The sequence below is a fragment of the Mus caroli genome, chromosome 5, assembly GCF_900094665.2.
Source record: "Mus caroli chromosome 5, CAROLI_EIJ_v1.1, whole genome shotgun sequence".
NCBI classification, from domain to species: Eukaryota; Metazoa; Chordata; class Mammalia; order Rodentia; family Muridae; genus Mus; species Mus caroli.
Genome location: NC_034574.1, coordinates 38,795,901 through 38,803,774, shown reverse-complemented (window position 1 = coordinate 38,803,774; position 7,874 = coordinate 38,795,901). Strand labels below are relative to the sequence as shown.

Sequence of the window (7,874 nt, the reverse complement as noted above, 5' to 3'; positions counted from 1 at the left end):
AGAAAGAAAGAAAGAAAGAAAGAAAGAAAGAAAGAAAGAAGAGAGAGGAAGGAAGGAAGGAAGGAAGGAAGGAAGGAAGGAAGGAAGGAAGGAAGGAAGGAAGGAAGGAAGGAAAGAGATAGAGAGGGAGGGAAGGAGGGAGAAAGGAGAAAGAAGGAAGGAAGGAAGGAAGGAAGGAAGGAAGGAAGGAAGGAAGGAAAGAGATAGAGAGTGAGGGAAGGAGGTAGAAAGGAGAAAGAGGGGGGAAAAAATCCCTGGGTCTGGAGGGGGTGGGGATTTGGAAACAAGATTCCAGAGCTGACTCATAAACAATGAGTAGTGTTGCCAGGCAACCAAGAGGCAGGAGGATCCAGGCTGAGGCGGTGAGAATAACAAGGAAAAGGGCTGCATGCCAATAAATCTATTTGAGTCGTCTTTATTAGTCCAGGGGATGGAGGATTAGAGCCCAGACTGGGACAGTAAGAGTAGACAGGGACACAGAGATATGAGGCACTGAAGGAAACAACCAAAACAGTCAGGCTGGACTGATGAATGTAGAGGAGTAGGAATACAGTGGTGGCCTGAAGCACCACCCATGGAATAAGAATGCACGTAGGAAAGAGGAGGTCGAGGAGGGGAGCTGGCTGGGGCATTACATTGGCTATGCCTGTGCAACATCCTAGAGATGTCTTAGGCAGCTACTGACTTGAGTGGGATGTTGGGCTATATCTGGAGGCGAGACCTTAGAGATGAGCAGATGGAAAATAGGCAGTGGATTCTGACTTTGTTAGTAAAGCTGCTTTGCAAATCTTAATGGGGCCAGGAATCATTTGGTGATATTGTTAGGAGAGGTGTAGCTCTTCAGTAGTACCAAAGTAAGAGGTAAGATTTTCAATGCTTTTCAGTTGCTCTGTAAATCACATTTTGGACACCAAGATATTAGACTCATCCAGATGCCTGAGGAAGACGGTATAAAGAACAAGGTATCTTGGAAATATAACAGGCATGGGAGCCAGCTCATGAAGACACATATGAGAAGTTCAGATGTGTAATACTAAGAAACTTGAACACTGTCTTGTGGATCACATGAAGAAGGGTCAGAAAAAAATCACATTAAGAAGTTGGCCATTTGGAAGCCAAGGGAAAAGACCTCAAAAGACCCCAGCCTTGCAGAAATACCTTAATCAAGGACTTCTACTATCCATAACTATAAGCCAGTATGTCGACAAGTCAAGCTGCCCCATTTGAGGTAATTATTGTAGCATCCATAGCAAGCACACGTGTTTAATAATGGCTCCTTAAAGTGAACAGTACTATGGCAGGGGTGAGGTCCATCTCTTTCTCTCTCTGTCTTACAGAAATAAGAGCCTCCTTACAGATCTATGACTCCCACCCTACTGAGACTCCACTGACTCCTATAAAAGGGCTTTGGCCATGTTACAGAAATGCAAGGAACCAATAGCAAAATTGCAAGAGAGAGATTGGAAGGCCAGCTAGAAGTGGCCGCTCTCTGGATGGTACATTCCTCCTAGGTACAGTGTCTGAGAAGTCTTAAGATAGAAAGGACCCTGGACCCTGGCTCTCTGCCCAAGATAACTGTTATTTTTATTAGGGAACAGTCACTTTTTATGAGTCTTGTTGATGTATGTACAATCATGTGGCAACTGATTACTGTTATGGAGTAGTATAAAAGGAACACCCAAAGGATTAAACAATCTCTACCCAATTTGTATTTCTGAAATTGAACACATGAGGTATGTGGTTCTCCTGAAACAGTGTTCTGTATAACTCCCAGTTTCCAACACTTACCCAAACAAGTATAGCTTGTTGGTTAATAATGCTCAAATAACTACCATTAGAATCAGTTCAAACTCCTACTTTTGACCAATCTCCTTGAGAAAAACCCCATACCGTGTTGGGAGTATAGAAATACAGCATAAGTGTATTCCGGTACTGTTGTGAGGTTCCTGTGCTTGTTCCAGTATGACTGGCACCTAGAGGAACTTCTCAAAAGGCACATCACAATACTCCCAAATGCCTGTGTGGTCATAAGAGTCTAAAACATAGAAGGGTCTTAATTATGTCCTGGTTTCAAATCTCTGGGTCTTCTGACTCTGCAGCTTCACATTTCATGCAGTCTGTTGAAAAGTTCCTCATCCATCCAAGGCTACTTATGATATTCTTACCCAGACTCAACTTAACATGTTTCCCACAGATGAATCCACAAAGAGGCTGAAAGCCCATCTGCAGCAGGCAAAGTCAGGGAACTTTTTGATGCACTCAGGACCAGAGTCACCTTTTCCCATCCAGCAATCATGTGGTCAAAGTTAGTCAACAGGTCCCTAAATCCAATTCAAAAAAGACCCTTGTCTTAGACCTAGGTTCTTCACTCTGCAATCCATTCAAAGGGTCTTTCTGTTTACCTGAAAGTTTCAGAGAGAAATGTGGCTCTTTTGTGGACATTGTCTCCATGATCAAAGCTAATCAATCATCCTGAGGGTCAAAGAGCTGTGAACTCACAGCTAGGCTCCCCAAACTGCAGGACTCCCAGAACTGAAAACACAATTGAGTTCAAGAATTGTAATTACAATAGCTAAATGGCCACTCTCTAACAGGCTTTGAAGGAAGCCTCTGGGAGGGTCACTATAGGCATCAAATTATAGGATATTATAGTTGTGTCTTTTTGCAGATTAACATCCTTTGATAGCCTCTAACTCACTAATTGGCCTGAGAAATCTCAAAGGCATATTGGGGACCCACTTTAGAAAGGGGAAACTGGAGCAGGGAAGTAGATGGAATTCAAGGAGCTGGAAAACATAGCCCCAGGCCTTTAAATGCTTTCCATGATCTCCCCCAGCCCCATTTACCCACAGGAACTCTAGGAGATATCCAGTGTTTGAGTGATTCTAATGTACTATGTCTACAGCTGGCACTGTGTGCATAATAAGCTGCTTGACTTCCAGAATCAAACACTAAACTACAGCTCAAGGTCTAAGACTTAGCTCCTCTGCAGGCAGCCCATTGTTCATGGGGAGCTGGGAAGCATTGTGAGATAGCATATTGTAAGGTGTTGAGGGCAGACATAAAGCAAGACAAAGCAAAGTCAGCTGTTTCTTCCAAGTGATGTCAGAAAACTAGGTCATTTGTGCGGTTTAAAACAAGTCATCACAGCCACCAGGATAGTAACAGATGGTTGCCCTTGGTGATACTGATGGAACATGTTGGACACAGAGGTATCAAAAGGTGATCAAGTATAAGCTCTCTGAAACTTAGCTTCGGCATGGACCTGGAAACACTATCAGGCAACAGAAAGCCACCAGCATATTATAGCCTTTCCTGGAGTGGAAGCTACTGATCTGAAGTGAAATAGCAAGATGAGAACAGCCTTGGACCTGAGATTTCTCAGGTTGCTGGCCTGATGTTATGCTTAATAGAAAGCCACCAGCGGGCTTTTCAACTAACCTTCCCTGGCCCTGAGAATTCATTAGATGTAACACAGGTGATTTGGTTTTGTGGCTTCAGCCTCTTCTATGGACATCAAAATTATCTAAGTCTTACCCAGCAACCTACATAGGAAAGAAAACTGATGGGGAAGGCATGCATAGATTTGAAAACTAGAAACAAAACAGATTCAATTCCCAGAGACCCCGTGTAACACATGAACTGACTATCTGCCTGGGAGGGGCAGGAGGTGGGCAGCTGGTACTCTGCTTCCTTACTGTGCACAGAACCTGTACAGGCCATTAAGATATCTATAGAATGGGTTTATATACACATCTTGAAAACAGGTGCAGTATGCTATATCTATTTTGCAGAGGAAGAACTGCAACTTCTCAGAGTAAGGGAGCAGTCCAAGTTCACATAACGCTAGCAGAGTCATTTGCAAACCCTAACCTTGCCAAGTAGAACTGTCCAGAAACCTTTACGAATGTCCATTGAAAGAATAAAGGACCATTCTCATGATGAATAAATAGGGGGGAAAATACTTTATTTTTTATCAAGAAGGGGCTGCAATTCTTATACTATCCCAATTCAATTGGATCATAATATCCAATTATATAAGAATCAGTAAGGTAATTGTGGGGCCCATACCTACCACTGCAGCACTCAAGAGGCTGAGTTAAGAGGATGTGAGTCTACAGACAGTGAGGGGATCTACTATGTTTGAAAAGAGCCTAAGTAACACGCAGAGATACTGCCTCCCTCATAAGAGAGTATGTAAGATCTGTGTAAGAAAAGATTGTTTCTGTATATTAACTATTAAGAATTGATAAAAAACATTAATTTAAAAATAAAATATTAAGTATAATTCAGGTGTGTAGTGTGTGTATATATATATGTAAATATATATATGTATATGTACATATATATATATATATATATATAAAATTACAGAACTTCCACTTGCAAATAAAACTATTCTATTTGGGTGTTTTCGTTTTGTTTGGTTTTTGGTTTGGGGATTTTGGGGGGGGTTGTTTGGTTTCTGGTTTTGGTTTTTGGTTTTTTGGTTCTTTTGAGACAGGATTTCTTGATGTACCAGTCCTGGCTATCTTGGAACTCGATTTGTAGACCAGGCTGTCCTTGAACTTACAAAGATCTGCTTGCTGTGTTAGATCACAGAGATCTCACCATGCCTAGCTTGTTTTTGGTTTGCTGTCCCTATGCTCCTAATCTTTATGCCTGTGTCTACACCTTAAGATCTGGGAATCCCAAGAATGAGCCACATTTCTAGACAAACGCACATTCCTTGTAATGAGGCTTTGGAATTACTGACAATACATAGTAGGCTTAAAGAGGAATCAGCTTGGAAGGTTGGGTTTTTTGTATTTGTTTTTGTTTTGTTTTGTTTGTTGCTGTTGTTGTTGTTTACCAATACAATCGTGGTAGAGACTCTTTGCCACTTTTGTCATATGACACATCCTAGGAAAGACCGGCAGCTTCCCTGACCTTTACTGGATATGTTGGTTAGATGTAGGCTACAGGTACCCCTTTAAGGAGGCAGAATGAACTGTCAAAGAGATTGATTATGCAAGGATGTGACTCACTGGGAGGTCACCTCAGGATCTGTCAGCTACAAATTAAAAGAAAGGAAAAAAGCAAGCTTTTCACTAATAAATTTTACAGTGTTTAAGAAATCCCAAGCAAAGAAAAATGATGTAAAGTGAAAAGATAAACATTGAGAAGAAAATAAGTCTTATTGCCACACACTACATTCCTTTAAACAATACCAGTGGGAGTGGGAGTGGGTGGGTTGGGGAGCAGGGGAAGGGGGGAGGAGATAGAGTTTTTTGGAAGGGAAACTAGGAAAGGGAATAACATTTGAAATGTAAAGAAAGAAAATATCTAATAAAAAGTAAAGATAATTTTTAAAAAGGAAAAGAAAAACAATTCCAGTGCCCATGCATAAATGAGTGAAGTCTATTAACATTCATGAGTGTGGATGTAAGAAAAGTAAGATTATCCAAACAATGTATACAAGAGCTTTTAATACTTACTTTTATATGTGTTTGTGGGTGCCAGTGTGTCGACATGGCTGGCATAGTACAAAGAACCAAACTGGGGTCACCTACAAAAGCAGCAAGCCATCCTACCACTGAGACATCTTGCCAGTCCTACAAAAGAGTTTTTAAAATTATTTCCAGCAGCAACAAAAACATCGTGAAATGATTCTAACACAAACTGTGACCTACATAAAGCTGCAATGCTCAGGGAAAGGAACATAAGAAGCCTTGCATGACAAGAAAGGAGCCACATGGCAGAGCTGAAATTAATGTGTGGCTTGCTATTAAACTGTTTTTAAGAACCCCAACCTGCCTTTAACAAAATGAATTTCCAATTTACCTATAAAAATAAGAGAATATTTATGAATTTTAAACGAGGAGCACATAATATTATTTTATTATTTAAATTATTTTATAACATTTAAATAATGTGACATTTCTAAAAAAAAATAAGATCAAGGAAATAACCCCCCAAAAATGGTCTATTATGCATTGTCTTAAAATTTATGATAAAGAGTTTATCGCAAACCATTGCCTAGACAAGCCAAAGTGAGCTTGGGGCAATGAACTAACAATGAGGAACGTGATATATTTAAATAATTACATCATTCTACATATCAAGAGGAATTTCTAATGAAGAATATAGAGAAATAAAAATTAAAAGTAGGTTCAGTTCAATTCCTGTGTTTTAGAAAGAAAGAGATTTTCTCTTTCAGAAATGATGGAAGTTCACAGTGGAAAACACTGGCAGACAGACCAGGGAAATACAGGCAGACAGACCAGAAAAATATAGGCAGACAGATCAGGGAAATACAGGCAGACAGACCAGGAAAATACAGGCAGACAGATCATGGAAATACAGGCAGACAGACCAGGGAAATACATGCAGACAGACCAGGGAAATACAAGCAGACAGACCAGGGAAATACATGCTGACAGACCAGGGAATTGTAAGCAGGCAGATCTTGTTCGTCCACAAGCATAGCCCTTCTGATGGATTCATGTTCTTTCAAAATTGGTTTTGCATTTTGAAAAGCACCCTTCCAAACATCACATACCCATTAGAATGTTTGTAGTATAAAAGGAAAATAACAGTGATAACCAGCAGACTAGGGAGAGTAACTGAGGAATGAAAAGAACTGACAAGAAAATCATGAAGGCTTTTATAAATCAGTCAACAAAGGAAAGAAATGGAGGGTCTGCCAAAAATTAAATGTGTATAAATTAAAGTAAGAGAAATTGTTCAATGTGTATCACAAGGTCCTATGTTCTTCTAATCAGTCGTTTTTTTTTTTTTAACAAAGAATATTATCAAGCCTGCTCTCTGTGTCCTCTAGGGCACCCCCAGCTGCCCAGACCAGTCAGCTATACCCTACAGACCCTTCATACTTCTGCCACCTCTCTGCCCACCTTCATCTGACCTGTGGCTTCTAAATAACACAGACCTGCTGATCAGAAACCATACAGCCCAAAGATGCCCATCAGAGGCCTGCCACACCAGGACCATCAAGGTTAACCCCTCTCTCAATACCTACTACAATAGGAACATCCAGGAACCAAAGTCATACATATGGCTAAAGACCCTAAAAAGAGCACAGTCAACAAAAGCCAGGGCAATACTATATTTTAGAATACCCTGGATATCCTAACAAAACCAAAGCACACGAAAATGACCTTAAATGCAATCTTATGAAAATTATAGAGGCCTTTAGAGATGAAATGAATAAATCCCTTAAAGAAACACAGGAAAATCAAACAGGTAGAGATTATTAAAAAGGAAACAAGTGCATCCCTCAAAAATATATAGGAAAATACAATTAAAGAGATAAAGGAAATAAAACTGTGCCAGACCAGAAAGAAGAAATAGAAGCAATAAAGAAAACACAAGCTGAGTGAATTCTGGAGATGAAAGCCCTAAGGAAGAGAACAGGAGCAACAGATGCAAGAATCACCAACAGAATACAAGAGATGGACCACAGAACCTCAGTGTAGAAGATACAATAGAATAAATTGATACATCAGTCAAAGTAATGTTGAATCTAAAAAATTCCTGACACAAAACATCCAGGAAATCTGGGATACCATAAAAAAGACCTAACCCAAGAATAATAAGAGTCCAAGGCCCAGAAAATATTCTCAACAAAAATCATAGAAGAAAACTTTCTCAAACTAAAGAAAAATATGTCTATAAACATACACGAAGTGTGTAGAACACCAATTATACTGGACCAGAAAAGACTCCAGCAGATTTGGTATCTGGTGAGGGTATGCTTCTTCATGGATCTTTCTTTTTTTTTTTTATATATTTTTATTACATATTTTCCTCAATTACATTTCCAATACTATCCCAAAAGTCCCCCATAGCGCCCCCCACTTCCCTACCCACCCATT

The 7,874-nt window shown here is 40.0% G+C and overlaps 1 long non-coding RNA gene across 1 annotated transcript in view; it reads left to right on the top strand.

The window, feature by feature from the left end:
* The first annotated feature begins 351 nt into the window (after positions 1-351).
* The window catches only part of LOC110293949, an 18,130-nt gene continuing 10,607 nt past the window's right edge, over positions 352-7,874 (top strand). Inside the window, exons 1-2 of the long non-coding RNA XR_002377901.1 lie at positions 352-591; positions 885-1,228. This is a non-coding gene — a long non-coding RNA (uncharacterized LOC110293949). The remainder of the gene's footprint in view (positions 592-884; positions 1,229-7,874) is intronic.